General features: G+C 40.5%; 1 protein-coding gene across 6 annotated transcripts in view; it reads left to right on the forward strand.

Annotated features, from left to right (window-relative positions):
* Positions 1–451: 451 nt before the first annotated feature.
* MID1 (midline 1) overlaps positions 452–17,136 on the forward strand; it is a 395,575-nt gene continuing 378,890 nt past the window's right edge. For all 6 annotated transcript variants that reach the window (XM_025202537.1, XM_025202533.1, XM_025202535.1 and 3 more), the window contains exon 1: positions 452–653. The gene's annotated coding sequence lies outside the window, so the exon portion shown is untranslated. The remainder of the gene's footprint in view (positions 654–17,136) is intronic.

Raw genomic sequence — 17,136 nt, forward strand, 5'->3', positions numbered from 1 at the left:
ACCTTTCGTTGAAAGTTCAGATCATGTTAATTTTGTTTGTTAGCTTGTTTGTTTTTCTTAATCACTAATGTTGGAGTTATTTTAGTATTGCTGTATGTTGTGTGTATATGCTTAAACAAGTTCCATCTGTGTACTTTGTTTCTCCCATCAGTAGTAAAGTATGAATAGGTTGCTGTGACACTGTTGCTCCATTAGTGCCAATTGAAGTTTAATAAATTCAAGTTTAAGTGAATAGATGTTTTGCTATGATTTAAATTAATCTGCCTTATGCTTTATAGGGCTTTGCTCACAAACTCACTACACTGAAACTGGTGTTTGTGGAGTTAACTAAGTTAAACTTATTCCCAGTTAGACTCTTTCATGAGGAATGCAATTCGTGTTTACCTATATAAGGAAACCTGTTAGACTTAAATGAGCTTGGCTGGTTTTTAGTCTGACTGAGAGAGACAAGTAAGCACACACCCTGGAGAGTGGGAGTGATCAGAGGGCTGGACAGCACAGCTTCCTGAATCACTGACTACAGTTCAGTTGATCCTGAGAAAAACAGCACAAGCCAGGCAACAAAGCACCCAACTTGGAGGAACTATCAACTTTTGTTAAATCCAGAACTTCAGGAAGAGAAGATTAACTGACAGTAAAAAATGGAGGAGCAGGTAGGTCTCAGCTTGCAGCCTGTAACTGGTATTGTTGCTGGAAGGAGAAAAGCAGAGTGCTACTATTAACTCTAGTCCTTATAGCTGTTGTTCATTCTTAAAACAGCTTGCACAAGACAATTTGTGCCTTTGTGTACAGCAACATCTGCATGGACAATTATCTTAATGTATCTTACATTTCATGTGCTTCTAATTTGAATACACCTTTCTTTACCAAACTGATTATCAAACTTTCTTATCTCTGATGGAATACAGATGGGAACTACAACTGAAAATAAGGCTAGAATACTTGATTAATTGTCTGACTCTCTGCAAACCACAGAATAGATCATATCCAGCATACATACATAGCAAGTCTTTATTTTTAGGCTTAAAAGCTGCCTTTCTTTTTTCTTTAAGAAAGTGAAATGTCTTTTCATTAGAGGTTCTAGTTTATTTCATTTTGTTTTCTATGAATGCAGCTAAATCAGCATAGCTGAAATGTTTCTGCTGACTGTATTTGGAATATAGAGGTTCTTAAAATAAACTATGGGTTTTGTTCTGACAAATGTAAGCAAAAGTTATCCTACAATAAAAATTGTCAAGGTTTAAAACAAGGGAACATTTACAAATCTTGTTGATGTTTTTTACAATACATTCAGAACAGAATCCAGAGAGAGGGGAAGAGAAAATTCTTTGAAGAAGACCTCAGTCACAATGCAATGAAAAATCAGAATCTGAAAGAATCTACTTTGATAGATTTTTATTTGACAGAATAGTACTATACAGCAAGTTAGGACAATTACTGAAAAGAGACAACTAGTTGCAGAACTTCATTCAAGTTCTATTGCACTGATGGTAAAAGAGGTATGAATGAATGATACTTTAATTCACCCTTCCAAGTGGTATCTTCCAGAACAGAAAGCCACGTGCAGAAAACTTAGAAATGGGTACAGTGTTTGCTTTTAAAATGATTTCATTTCTTCAAAATTAGTAGTTGACTATCATCACATTGTTTTTCACCAAGTTTTGATTGTTAGACTCTATGCAGTGTGTGTGTGGGCTGTGTGCACATGCAGGCTATGTGTGGCTAGGTACAGACATTCCACCTTTACTAAGTGATCAGAAACTGGTCTATACCCGTAACAGAACATAAATTCAGCCCATAAAACTGATTTATACCCATAATGGAACAGAAGCTCGGCACACAAAATCGGTCTATATCCAGAACAGAAGTTCAAAATCCATAGACTGGTTTAAAAATGGCAGAACCTGATCTAGAATTTGTCTCTCCCTGCCACCACAGGGCAAATGCGTGTTTTGTTCACTACTGATTTAAACTATGCCACTTACAGAAAACCGCATAACTTAGATCGAATCAGCCTTAGGCTTTTTGAATGTCTGTACCTTGCCTGTGTGTTTGAATAATGTAGCACGGCCATCCCTCCTGAAGTCCAAGATGAGAAAATAAACTACAATCAGAGTTCTGAAAATTTAGAAGATTTCTAAAAAGTTAATTGAAAAGTAATAAAACAGAGCTTACTTTTAAAATGTTGCTAGATTTTATGAATGTATCTAGGGGTAGATAGGTGAATTGGAACCTTCTGTAACATGATCTTGGCTAAAAAAACAATTCAAGATAAGGTACTGGCAAGCTTAAAATTCACCTATGTTCACTTAGTGTCTTATTCATAAATGAAATTCATAGAATATTTCCAAAATTCTAACCTTGAAAATGTAAGAATACTTAATGTATCACTAAACATTTAGCATAAATGGGGGTTACCTACATGAAATAGCTATACTATATTGTGAGTACAGACAGTATCATTGGCGCTGCCAGGGAAGTAGATATCAAGTTCTTACACACTGGTCAACTGTAAAACATACTAAGTTCATTTTTCTAAAGTATCATTGGCCTTGATGGAACTCATAAGCAGTAAAAAAACTGGGAGTGGTAGACCAGAAGCAAAGACTATAGAATTTTACTCTCTTCCACAAACCATTTTGGCTGGCTTCAGTTTATAGTTTCCTGAGCAAGTCTGTATTGGTGTACCAGTGGTAGGGGAACAGATGAGAGATTTTTAGCAGTGGAATTTAGAAATAAAACACTACCTTTAAAAGCAGGAAAAGATGCCCAGAATTCTTATTCTGGTCAGGAACAAATATTGTCCACAACAGTTTAATTCAGAATTATTGTTTCCTTGGTTTCTCACTGCCTTTTTTTCCTCCCCCAACACCCCCATAAGGCAGGGAAGTATTATCTTGGATTTTACACATGAGAAGTGAAGCAAAGTAGATTGAATGATTTACCTGCACTAGCAAAAATGTCTATAGATGGCATGGAAAATGAGCCCTAGTCTCTCCTGCCTTTCAGCTGAATGTGCTATTGATAAGGTCACCCTTAACTACTTCTATGCCTATAAAATGGGTATATTTTGTAGTACATGGGTAGATAAAGATGTTGCCAGTGAACACGTTGAATGTAGGTAGCAGGGTGCAGGTATTCAGTATCAGGGCTCAGAAGGCCTTCTGTTTGTATGCATATATTTGTAGCTCCATCTTTAGGTGTCTAAACATGCAACAGGGCTGAAATGAAACAGAACAACTCTGATTTGACAGTCTGATTTGTAACACATGACTGAATTGGAATTTTTGTTTGCATGCCAGAGCTGAGAAGTCTTAAATTATTTATAGCTATTACTCTATAGCAACAACTTTGGTTATTTGGTCCAAAATTCTTGTGTACATCTCTAAATGTAGCATTGCTGATGCATTAAATTCATGAGAACTCTTGCCCATTTGTTGTTTTTGTAAATAACGTGTTCACTTTTTGAGTGGAGGCCTCTGGCTGTATTTCAGAAGAAATGAACACAGTAGCTAATATTTTTCTCTCTAATACACACATTTTAATGCTTCAGGATATATTAACATTTTTCTGTAATCAGTGAACTAGGGAGTTAGGTCACTGTAAAAACAGATTTTCTTGATTGAAGAGTTTCCAGAGCCATGACCTTGTTTACTTATTTTCATTTTTAAATGTTTTTCAGATGCATAGGTCTGAGTGCTCCTATCTGTTGACAAAGGAGGATGGGCACATCACATTCTCTTTTCATATTGCTTATCACTTTTTCAATAAGAAAATACTGGGCTTTCAAAAGTGTAACTTGAGATCTTGACATAACAGATGAGCAGGCTTTGCTAATTGCATTCTGTCTGTAGGGTTTTGTTGAAGGTTTTACCATTCCATTATGCTATCATCTTCTGGTGTAAGTATTTTATATGGCACGTGTGATTTTAGTGCCCTTAAGTGACCTGAGTAAATTCCTTTTTCCCCTGAAGCGTATGTCTAATGAAAAGAACCGTCAGCATTTGCAGGGTTGCAGGCAACATCTCTAGGAATAGCTTGAAGAGAGACAGGTGTCAAGAAGGGTGGGGTCAAAATTAGTGGAATTTCATTTATAAACACCTCTGCAGATTGTGCTGTATTGCATGAGGCTGAAATGTTGCTAGGATTAATGACAAGAAAAAAGTATAGACAGGGTGTATTAGCTCAGCTAAAGAAAAGATATCGTCTGTCTGAAGTTGACATTTATGAAATAAGAGTTTGTGAAAGAACACATTTTGTTTTGTTTAATTTTTTTTTGTTGCTTTAGCTATCCTGGTTGCAAATGCCATGGTGCAGATGTGGTTAGAGATTAGGAAGTTTAAAAATACAGTTCAAAGTCTAAACTACTTTTTCCTAGTACAACTGTTTTTTCTCATCCACTAGCCTCACTTGGCTAGTGTCATGGATGTGGTTATGATGGACAGGCTGAAGCCACAGTATAAGAATGAAACATTGTGTTCCCTATTGGTAACCCTACCCTAGCATTGCATTACCAGCTCCTCTGAACATATATGTTTTCTAGTCCTGAAAATGAAGAATGCAGAGAACTGGACAGTTTCAAGTTAGGAAAAACTTTTCTTTTCCTTGATCAAGAGAAAAGATTCATCCAAGGATGAATCTTTGATGAGCTGTGCTCAGATGATATAAGAAATAAATGTCAAGCTAAGCAGAACTTTTCCTGTTGATAAAATCTGATGATTATTTTAGATTTATTAATCGCAACATTAAATTTGCTTGATCAAGGTATAAAAAATGTAAATAGTTAAATTTAAAAGGTTTATAAAGCAAGAGGATTACAAACATAAACATGAAACCCTTAGGAGATAAAGATGTGAAACAACAATGCTATCATACATTCTGTTCTTTTTATCTGGCTTGGAAAGTTCAGAAAACTACTGGGCTATAGATGTAGCCAGGGAGGCCTCTGTGCATCCTGTGTTCTCTCTCAAATATTCTGCTTTATGTACACTTGTCATTTTGATGTATTTGTTTCTGTATTTATCCCAAGCTATATTCCAGTAGTTCTCAACCTTTTAGACTCAAGACACTTCTAATAGACTCAAGGCAGCCCTTGTAAAATGTCAGCTTAGTTCTCCCTCAATTTTTGATTACTTAAAAATAATACTGCTATTCTCCTATTGCCAAAAAAGACCATAACAGGTCAGAATATTTTAACACTATAGATTCCTATTTAAAATCTCTGGGCTTAGCTTATGAATCATGTTTGCACACCAAGAGGGCTAACATTACGTGGTATCCAAAGGCACCCTTGGAAGGATCTCAAGATACCACAGGGTGCCAAGGCAACCAATCAGCAAATTGCCAGTCTGAGCCTGGGGTTGGCACCAGAGCCAGTGAGGCTCTGGTGAGGACCCAGGGCTAGAACTAACAACCAGCCAGTCTCAGCTCCAGGACTGTGCTGGAGCTGATTTGAGACTCTGGTATAGTCCTGGAGCTGGGACTGTCAGTCAACTAATTGTGGGTCCCAGCTATCAGGGTTGACAAAGGCATCAGGTCTAGTTGGTGCAGCCAAGAGCAAAGACTGGTGGGGTTGAACCATGGGCTGGGAATGAACAAGGGCAATCCAAGTTCCAAACTGAGGAGTGGGGGCTGGAGCCCAAAGTTCAAAACTGAACCAGAGTACTAACCAGTGATCAGAGGTCAGGAGGCAAACTGAGGTCAAAGTAAAGTCCGCACACTGAGCTGAAGGGTTAACCAGGAATCAGGGATTCAGGAGGAGCTACTAGGACAGGAGACCAGTGCAAGGACTGGAGACCAGTAAGTTGTGAAGTAGCAGGTACTAGTTGAATTCCTTACAAGCAACCCCAGAATCAGAGGGAAGGGGCTTGGACTCAGCTAACCCTGCTTAGTACATTAAGTACAGCTGACCAAATGACATAGGCTGCAGGTCAGTAGCCTTATACTAGCCCAGGGACTGCACTAAGACCGGTCTCAGAGCCCTGTGCACTGGGGTGTCAGAAACCCCCATGCCCTGCTGTACATGGTTATTTTTTTAAGGCTCCAGCATTCCTAGGCCCCAAGATTGGGGAAAAGTTCCCATGTCTTGTACTAGAGTTGCTTCCAAAGCCCTGTGCCCAGGGGTGTTAGAAAATCTCATGTGAAGCTTGGCTGTACATGTGGTTTTTAAACATCTGATACATGGGGACCCCAGGATCAGGGAAATTCTCCCCGATGCCAGGGTCCCCAGGGCTGGGATGTGTCAATTACCTTGCTTCACAACCCCAAGAGGTGCAGGGCTAAGCAGTCAATCTGATGACCCAGCTAATTAGCTTTCTTGGACTCAGCACCATGAAACAGTGTGGTGCAGCCACATGGCTGTCAGCTTGCCAGCACAGGAGAGTCGTCAACCAAGCCTTGCCATTCAGTTGGCATCAGCCTACATGGCAGGGGCCCTGCCACCTGTTTAATTTAAAGCACAATGGAGACCAGCCACAAGAGTATTACACATTTTAAAAAATATTTTTGTGGCTGGTTTCCCATTTTATCGCACCATTAATTGAACATGTGGCCAGGTTACTATTTAAGGCATAATTAACAGGTTAATTGACTCTTAAGAGAAACATATGCCAGGGGCTTATAGGTCTAATTTAGAGTTTTGGAAAGCATACAACTTTGGGACCACATACAAGGTTTAGAGTGCCTTCTGTTCCTACTGAAGGTGTGGAGTACTCTCCAGGATTAGAAGCTGATTTTTTCCGCCTGCTGTTAGGAAGGCATTTTTTGTTTTTGATTTTTTACCAAGTTGGATAATACTAAGTATATTTTTTATGTTAAAATCATAAGTAACAGAGAAAACTAGCCTGTCTTGTTAACACACAAGTTTCTTGGTAATAATTTATGGATGTAATTATTATAAATTCTTACTTTTTGGTAATTTTTGTGATCAACTCCTACTTTAGGTCATGATTCAACAAAACACTCAAGCACATGCTTGAGGCTCAAGGACAACAAAAGAAAAGAAGTGCCAAGAAACTTCTGTGTCAACAATGGTGAAGTCAATGAGACTTAAGTATATGTTTAACATTAAGCATGTCCTTAAGTTCTTGGCTGAATTCCTCAACCAGCAAAATCAGTGTGTGTTTTTTTGCTCTCAGGCTTTTATAGTCTTTGGAAGCAGCTGGAAAACCAGGCTATTTGCTTACGCCTAAGCCAATTTTAACCCACAGTTTATTTTTAACCAGAATAAACCCTTAGCACTTTAATTTTTCCCAACTTACATGCAAGACATTTCTTTTGGTTTAGATTTTTCTATTTCCTGAATTCATACATGATGGTAGCCTTCAGTATCTCAAAATTCAAAGGAAAATTAACAGTAGGCAGTGTCTGTTTTTAGATGTGATCCATGTTCTTTACCATGCAGTTTTGTTTAATTTTAGCTTTGGTTAAGTGTAAGAGAAATTGCATTCAAGAATATGAATGAAACCAGGCATCTGTGTCTGTTGTAGTGAAAAGTTCTGTCATGCTAACAGGACAAGAACAGTCTTGCTTTGTCATACCATAGGGGGAATCATTTTTTATGTCTCTAGAACAGTGACTTTCTATTCATATGCATGCCTCTCACTGGTGCTAGGTTTCCTAGTTCTGGTTGGGGGCAGTCTCTTCTAGGAGAGATTTTTTGGCATGTGTTTAAATTTTTCTAGTTATGAAGTAGCAACTGTGCTCTTCATGTATTAGTTCTGTAACACAAATAATTGTTTATGCCATTCCTTTTGTATCTTAGTTGCTCTTACATGAAATTTGAACCCTATTTTAGCTGAGGAGTTAAAGTATTAGTAATTGATTATAAATTCTTACCTTAAGTATGGAAATATGTTGCAAAGAGGTTTGGGACATCCTATTGGTTGCTAATTTAAAGCTATGCAGCTGCAGTTAAAACTGAAGTGGGCAATTCTGAATGCATTGTGTTTTTGCCTTTGATACAGAGCCATACCATCTCTATTAGCTGCAGTGGTTAGACTGCAAACATCTGTTTGCTTTTATTGCACATGTGTTACTTAAGATGTTCTATTTCTACATGATGTAAATCATTGGAATCAACTGACATGTATGATTAGTTTATTAAATAAACCTTAAAATCTGCCAGTAAAATGACTTTTCTGCATAAGGAAATATATAGACATATACAGAAGGAAAAAGTTGACTGTGTATCTATACAATCAACAACATTAAGCTTTTCTGTTTCTAAAGCAATTTTGAAAGTCATGCTTTTAAAAACTAAACAAAACAAAACCCTCTAAAACTGGCAGACAACTACACCATCATGATGGGACTGGGGGATTGAGAAATGCACCTGACTCAACCTTCTCTTAAAATGCAAAAATGACAAAATCTATAGATTCCTCATGCTGGAATCTTTTCACGTTCACTACCTGAAACAATAGTACTACTGTATACAACATAGGACACATCTCCACAGCATAATGAAGTGCCATGTTGAATGAGCTAGCTTAGGTTCTGGAAGCAGAACAGCTATGGTAGTGTAGTGCCCTGCCCAGGTTTATTAACACTGCCAGGAAACAGAATTGTTTTGGTTTAGGGTAATCATAATGTACCTCAGGCAATGTTTTATAGTTAAGATGTTTGTACTATGATTTTGGAAGCTAAGAACAAACAATGTCAAAACATTTTAGGATTTATTCCTATCTACTTAAATGTGTATATAACTCAAGCATAGCTGAACTAGAATTCCTTCTCTGGGCCACTTAGGCTTGAAAGAATGAAAGAAAAAAAGCATGATTTGAGAAGCACAACTTGAAAGAGGACAGTTTGTTAGATTCTCCAGCTGCATAGCTTTTTATTTGCCTACAAAGTATGCTAAAGCAGGGCTTTCCAAATGGCATAGGGATTAAGCTGTGCCCCCTGGGCTCATGCCCAGTTACTGCTCCCTCTATTGCTCCAGCTGCAACAGCAGCTGAGAGCTCTGGATGCCTCCTCTCTCCTCCGTCTGCTTCTTCCTGCCCCTACCCTGGAGAAGGAAGGGGGAGTTTGGGGACACATGGTGCTGCATCAGGGTGGGGGAGCATGTGGGCACACAGTGCTACAGTTGTGGGGATCACTCAGGCATACAGAGAAATGGGAGCATCCACACGGTGTGTGGTCCATGGGCCAGTGGCTCGCCGTGGTATGGCCTGCGTGGTATGCAGCCCTTGCTGGGGTGGCCTGTGGGGCATGTGGCTCCCAGCTGCTTGCAAGTTGGACAGCCCTGCTCTAAAGCATTTTGAGTTCTGAGCCATGAGGAGCTGTCAAATTCAGATTCCAGGGATAGTTTGTGCATTAAAGGAAATGAAAGCACTGCTGTGACTATGAGTACTTGAGCTGTTTGCTGCCTGCATAGGCTGTAGGGAATTAAAAGAGCTGAATGATGGTCTGGAGTGAAGAAACAGAGGCTTTCAGGATAACACAAGTTGGGTTGGGTTGCAAGAACTTTGAAGAAGAGGGATAAAATTCAAAGCAACCTGGAGAAATTATAGACGTTATTTAAAATGAGTGAGATTAAATTTAAAAAGACTAAGTACAAAATACTTAGGAAGGGAACAATCAAAGGCACAAACATAAAGTGAGCAATAAGGACAAGGCAGTAGTACCACAGAAAAGGATGTGGGGATCTACAATCTGAAATAAATCAACAATGTGATGCTATTGCAAGATAGACAAAATTCTGTGGTATAACCAAAGCATTATGTGCAACAATGGGAGATATCTATTGCACTCTCCTCAACAGTAGTAAGGCAATAGCATGGGTTTTCTGTGTCCAGGTGTGGACATCACAGTTTAAGAAAGATGTAGGCAAACTGGAGAGTCTAGAGGAGAGCAACAAAGGCTAGGTACAGGCGTTCAAAAATTCTGGGGCAGATTCGGACTAACTTATATGGGTTTCTCTAAGCGGACTGGGTTAGTCTGGGCATGCACAGAACATACATTTGCCCTTTGATGGGGTGGGAGAATGCAGGCTGCGCTGGCTGAGCTCAGGCGGTTGGGGGTGTTTTCTCATGCTTCCCAGCATATCCTGCTGGCTCCCTGGGCTGTCAGAGACTCCCGAGTGCAGCCAAATGGGCAGGCCACCCCTGCTTGGCTGCCAGACATGGGGAAGCAGTCCCCTGCCCCCACCACTGCTCTGTCAGGCACAGGAATCTGTCATCTGCAGCCAGGCGGGGATGTGTCTCTGCATCTGTATCCCTGCAGGACAGAGCAGCAGGAGGGGGGCTCTCCATACCTGGCACAGGGTTCATGCAAGGACACAGCTGCCAGCATTCGCACCTCTATCACCAGGCTAGCTGGCTGGAGGCAGGACTGGGGACAGAAACTTTTTTGGCTTGGTACTGTGAAAGCCTGGGGGAAAGGCTGACTGGGAGCTTGGCCAGAGCAGTTGAGCATGGGCCGAGTTCCAATACACTGCCCTGCCAGGGGAGGTTAGCATGGGCCTGCAAAGCAGCCTGGGATGCTGGAGGGCAGCGAACTAACTTGATTTGATAGTGGATATGATACAGAAGTTTGATGCTCTGGATTAACCTAAATCTAGTACATTTGAGTGTCACTGATCTAGAACTATTTTAGTCTGGGTTCTGCCATTTTTAGTCCAGACCACATGCCCTGAACATCTGTATAGTTACAGGTTTGGTTCGATTTCTAAGCACTTAGTCCAGATTATGTGCAATCTGTACCTAGCCAAAAATTATAGAAAGCTTAGAAACCATGAAGAAAGGTAAAAGAATTAATGTTTATTTAGTTTAGAAAATCAAAGACCAAAGAGAGGCACTCTTTCAGTATGTAAATTATACAGAAGGCAATAAGGGATCATTCTCTGCAACTGTTGACAGTAGGCTAAGAAGTAAATAGCTTGATGTGTAAAAATGGAGATTTAGGTTAGAAATTAGGAGGAAAAACTTTTTACCTACAAGGATAATTAAGCACTATAACAGGCTACCTAAGGAGGCTGTGGGATCCTTGTCAGTGAAAGCTTTAAGGACAAATTAGACAAACATCTGTCAGGAATGTCCTAGATATAGGGCCCCTGCTTCAGAGCAGAGGGCTGGTTTGGATGACCTCTTCATGTTCTTACAACCTTACATTTCTGTTACTTTTTCCTCCCAGTGCATACTGGGATTGCTGGTACAATATATGAGACAGCCAACAGACTGTGGCACCTGCATACAACTTTTTACTTGCTCCAAGGTAGATTATTTTGGCCTGGAACTCTAGAATTTAATTGATTATTTTTGCTTTCAACTTACCCAGCTATCAGCGTGACAGTCAACATGCAGAACTTCTTATATAGACTGGCTATGATAGCCAGACGTTTCATAAGAAATAATATTGCAAAAACATTACATATTGGCAAAAATATTCAGACTTCTATTATGAGCAAAATGGGCTATATAATAAGAATATATCATTTTTCTTGTTAAAATTGAGGTTGTAGATTGTGATATAGATAACAAAGGGGAAAAAAAGAACAATGCTGTATCTGTAAGTACATGCTGAGCAAGCAAGTAACTATTGTAAAATACATGTGAGAGAGACAGTACCTTGTGTCATCTTAGGAAAGGGAAATATTGTTGCACTGATATTTCTGACTTTTCATGTCTGGTGGATGATGAAAGTTGTGTGAAAAGGTCCTGCTAAGACAACACTGAGTAGAATGTATTTGTAGCTGAGAATGTAGTATTGATTTGTCATGATCAACAAATGAATACATCTCTGATGGTTATGTTGCAGTGTTACCATTGCTTACTACAGATCAATGCTGCTCTTCATAGTGCAGAATCCTTCAGGGAATAATGGGCAAAGCTTTCGATCAGTCAGGTCCTAAAGCAAAGTCAATGGTTCAGGATGAAGAGAACACAAAAATAGAGAAGCATAACATGGAGACAGAAGAGAGATTGCTTTATTTTGTCTACTGCTTTCCATTATCTCAGATTCACATGGGTAAACTGAATTCCTAAATGAAGATGCCCTTTCATACATATATGTTCCAGAGAAGTAAAATGGCAGCTCTATATCTGTATTTATATTTTTCTCCTTTTAAAAGAGGCCAATACCTAGTAACCAGTGAGACGCAGATAGTCTTTATACTGATGGAAATGTTTTTTAATATCACAAGTATCCACTGAAACATCAGTTGAGGCAAGATATCCAATGTTATATCTGAGCTCACAGGCCCCAACTTCAAATTCACTTGTAGCGGTGAATAGATTTTCAATAGTTAATACTTCAAGTGACATGAGGGTGGTAATGCATTGTTTTTTGCTTGTAAAGATGTAGATTTTGAAGCCGTGGAGTACAAAGTTGGTCTGGCTTGTTTGTTTGTTTTTTGTTTGTTTGTTTTTTAAATCCAAGCAGGCAAAACCTGAGTAAACTGTTCTGCTCTTCATTACCCTGTCCATATGATGCAACAATGTGACGGGATGTAAATCATTTTTAATACTCTTTCGCTCTTTAGCATGACTGCTGGTGGGAATTCCATAGCTTTTAGGATGAATTTCCATTAGAAACTAGACTTGGAACACCAGCTTATTAGATGGTATGTCAGTTGCTATTAAACAATTATGGTTCTGCAAAGTGATCTCTGGCATTATGCAGTTCTTTCCTATTTTGAGTTTAGGGGAATAATGTGGTACCACAGACAACATATGCTGTAACAGTTGGAAAATGTTTACTTTTTAATAGCATCCATTACAATATATTTCAGTTACTGCTGTTTGGCCAGAGCAGATTACATTTTCTGGCACTATGTAACTCTCATTGCTGAAGCTTGACTGAAACTCAGCATCTAAACATATTTTGTAAAAATTAAATTGAACTGTGCTACTAAAAAAACCTAAGTGATTACAGGCAACAGTACTTCCATATGTCTGCTCAAAACCAGCATTTAACATTCTGCCTAGAGACAAATTCTCTTTAAAGTGCTTACACAAATTAAATCCAAAGCTAAAATTTGTTTGGAAGGTGACGTTTTACTAAGCGTGGTTTAGTAATTGTTCTCCCAGATCAGAAACATCAGTAGTTTTTAGTATATTTATACTTAAGACAGATGTCAAGCTAAAAAACTAATAAAACACCAGACAGAACCGCTTGTCCAGAAATATTCAAATATGGTACCAATATTCAACAAAAAAGAGCAATCTTGGCCATTCCCAAAAAACATAGATCCTTACATTGAACTTGTATGATGTCACCTTTATTTCAGATAGAAGCAAATCATACTGTTTGCCAGGGTGGGGGCAAATCCTGATCCCATTTCAGGCAACAAGGGCTGGATTCAATAAAGGACTTATGTGCTATATGCCTACTGGTTAGGTGCTGCAGCACCTCATTTTTGGGTGCCCAGCCTCTAATACAGCGGTTCCCAAACCTGGGTTGCAACCCAAATGAGGGTCGTGGGGGCAATGCTGGGGACACCGCATACAAACGATGAGCTGCACTGTGTGCTGGGAGCACCCCTGCCCCTGGGCCACTGCCATCATAGCTACTGCACTCCACTCCCAGCAGCGGGTCATGGGAAAAAAAAAAGGTTGGGAACCATTGCTTTAAAGGGTAATCCAGATTCCTGAGTTAGGCACCTAGGCTCCACATAGTGTATAGGAAGTTAGGTGTCCCAGACTGGGATTTACAACCTCAAGGGCTAGGTACAGAAAGTCAAAAAGCCCGAGGCGGAATTGATTCAGTTTTTGCAGGTTAGTCTGAACGGCACAGATTAAATTGAAACAGAAGTGAACAGACATTTACCTTTGATTCAGGAAATGCAGCCACATACCTGCAGGCCAGAAGCCAGGGGGTGCTACTGCATGGCTCTCTGGCTGTGTGTTCACTTCCTCTTTCTCCTGCCCATAAGGTATCTGGGATCTGCAGTCCAGAATTACAGCAGTAGGACTCTGCAGGGTTGCTCATCACTTCCTTTTCCTGCTTCCAAGTACCACTGAGATATGTAGTCTGCAGTTGTAGCCAGCAGTAAGTTTGAATGGGGGAAGGAGCATTTAACTCCCCCCCGGCCCCAAACTTCAGCCAGGATTTGCCTGGGGGAAGTCCCCCCCACCATAGACTGGGCTGCATTCCCAGCTGCTCCCCCCTTGTCAGCCAGCTCTCGCTGCTCCCGCTAGGGAGCAGAGCGGCAGATCCAGCCCTGCTTTTTGAAGCAGACTGCCTAGCCCAGGGCTGTGAAGCATGCTGGGATACTTTGATTTAACTTGAACCAGGAAGGAGTCTGGGACAGATGTTTCATAAACTGGTTTGACCCAAATCAGTTGTGTCTGATACTACATTCAACCAGGTTTGTCTTAAACCCATTTCAGCCATTTTGATACTGGTTTATGTGCACTAAGCTTCTGTTCTGTTACAGGTTTAAACCAGTTTCTGATCACTTACACTGGTTTATGTGTAACTTCTGTCCCTAGAACTCTTACCCAGGGAATGCTTATGCTATCCATTAGGAAATACTAAACACAGTGAAACCCTGATCCTCTCTAGGATTTGGTGCCTTAACTCATGGCTGTAGGCAAGTGCTTCCATCCACTCAGCATCTTCCCTGATAGGAATCACCTATAATTATACTTCCAAGATATGGGCAAAAGTGATTCCTTTTTTTCAAAACTCATCTGGAAGAAGAAGTAGTGATTCTCTCTTTTTTATGTAATAGGCTAGTGGTTAGAGAACTTTCCCAGGAAGTAGGAGATCCAGATCTTATATCATCCTTTGATAGGTTTCAAACCCAAACCTCTTACCTCCCAAGTGAGTACTCTAAGCAACAAGAATAGGCTAGACAAGCTGAGATCACAACATATACCAAATGGATCAGGCCTAGTCTCACTAGGCACCCAGGGTTCTCAGTATGTTCATAAGTGTCCTAGTCTGGACACCTCTCTCCTTTGTAAGGTCAAGTGGATTCCGTGGACAAGGTAGGGCAGGATCTGAGGGGTGCATTTGAATTGGCTTGCCTAGATCACACCTAACAAATTCTGACAAGATCAGGTCACCCATAAAAAACATCATAGGAGGACTTCTTGCTTATTTTTATTATAATGGATTAGTAGTTACAGCAGTCACCTAGGAAGGCAGAATCAAACCTACATCTTCAGCCTCCTTGTAAAGTGCTCTAACCACCAATTCAGAAGCTCAGTTGTGGTGCGGGCACTTGCTACTATAGCGATTACTGGGTTCAATAAATATAGAATTATGTGAACAAGTTTTACTTGTGGAGGAGCAGGCAAGTCTCTACAGTCCTCTAGTCTTTCTAACTGGCTGGCACACAGCATTTTAACTGAGGGACCATCTCCCAATTCCCAAATCCCTCAGTCTCCTGTTAGGGAGCATCTCTAAATTATAACTTCTATCACTACAGTTACCTCTCCTACTGAAGGATTACCATGCAGAAAGGAGTACAGATTTCTTGGAGCTAGAAGGAAAGGGTACAAGTAGTCAGGATACTCCATGGGAGGGGGAAGGGAACTGCTGTGTTCTGGAGGCTGCTATGAAGACAATTTAAATATTTCACATGAAATGACCATTGGGTAAAATATATAAGCTCGCCTGGGAATGTGGACCAGAACCCAGGTCTCCCTTATTCCTGATAAGTGTCCTAATCACTTAGTGCCAGGGTCTCTGATCCCATGAGTATTGACATTTTTAGTTGCACTGCTACAATAGGAAGGAGGGAGGAGCTTGTTCCTACAAAAGTTAGTTTATAGATTGTTTTTAGGTCACTCATCTGAAAGGTAGAGTTCTGTATTTGATCTTCTTTCATCTGACATAGGAACTTAGGATATGTACAGAAGTGCTCTGTGCATGTTTTACAGTGCTGTAATTTAGAGCACTTGTTATAGCACTATAAAATTACAGCTGTCTTAAACATGAAAGAAGTGCAGTGTTTGGTGCAGGGAGGGGAGAAGAGGGGGTGGTTCTGAGCCTCCCTGCACTTTTCAGGCTAGGTGGCAGGGGGTGCTCTCCAGACTCCTGGGGCTTCTCTGCTGGTCAGAAATTTGACCAAGATACATAAGTCATTTAAAGCACTCTGGGCCCACCTCAGGGGGGCTCCAATCCATCCTCTAGCACTGGCTGAAAAAATCCCAGACTGAACGCCCTCTGAAGACAGCACTGGTAGCAGGGCTGAGCTGCATCAGGTCAGACCTGTTCCTGGCATGTGCAGACACGAGTTCCTGAAGGTGCTCTATTTTGGATTGTCTTCATCTGAACCCTCATGCAATGAGGTTTCAGATTGTCACAGGATTAGGCCTTTTTAAAGCACTCTGCAGCTGTGCACTTGTGTTTGGTCACAGTTATAAAGGACTTTCAGGAGTCAAATCTGGTGAAAATTGTCACTTCTGTCTGCACCTTGTAGGTTGCTAAAATGCTGTACAATACAGCGCTTCCAATTGAGTGCCTCATTTAACAAGGGTTAATTTAAAGCACTGCACCCATTTTTAAGTGCTGTAAAGCCATACACTTCTGTTACATCATGGCAATAAAGCACTTTAAATAGTGAAAAAAGCAACTTCTGTACACACCCTAAACCTAGGTGTCTCACTTCCAGGATTCATATTCTTACCACTAACCAATAATATAGTAAAGGTGGATGATACCATCGCCAGCCATGTTTTAATAGAAAACAGGCATGGTTGCATTTTTGGTGGGGCCTCATCCCATTGTTCTTCATTAGTGTGTTCTGAGAACAATTGGATTGAAGCAGAGAGATATGCAGTTGTTTGATACCAAGTGTTTTTAGGGGAGAGAAATGCACGTAGCTGCTCAGTGTTTGTTTGCTTTTAGTGGGGGAAGGGATGTAGATCTTGCCAATGTACAGAAGCAAGACTCTAAGGCTGGAAACAGATTTTTTTGGTGAAATGAGATCAACTGTGCTGCAATATGTCATGCACAGCTGATTACACTTCAGGGGTATCTATAGATCAGGGGTGGGCAAAATACAGTCTGTGGGCCAGATCTGGCTGTGAGGCCATTCTATCCAGCCCACAGGGCCCCTAAAAAATTTAGAAAATTAATATTTCTCTGCCCTTGGTTCCTGTCAAAAATGACAGTGGGGGCTTCTGGCCTGGGACCATGCGGCTGCCCCGTGCTGGAACAACAGGTAAGGGGGAAGTGGGGCAG

This window comes from Alligator sinensis, unplaced genomic scaffold (assembly GCF_000455745.1).
Source record: "Alligator sinensis unplaced genomic scaffold, ASM45574v1 scaffold312_1, whole genome shotgun sequence".
NCBI classification, from domain to species: Eukaryota; Metazoa; Chordata; order Crocodylia; family Alligatoridae; genus Alligator; species Alligator sinensis.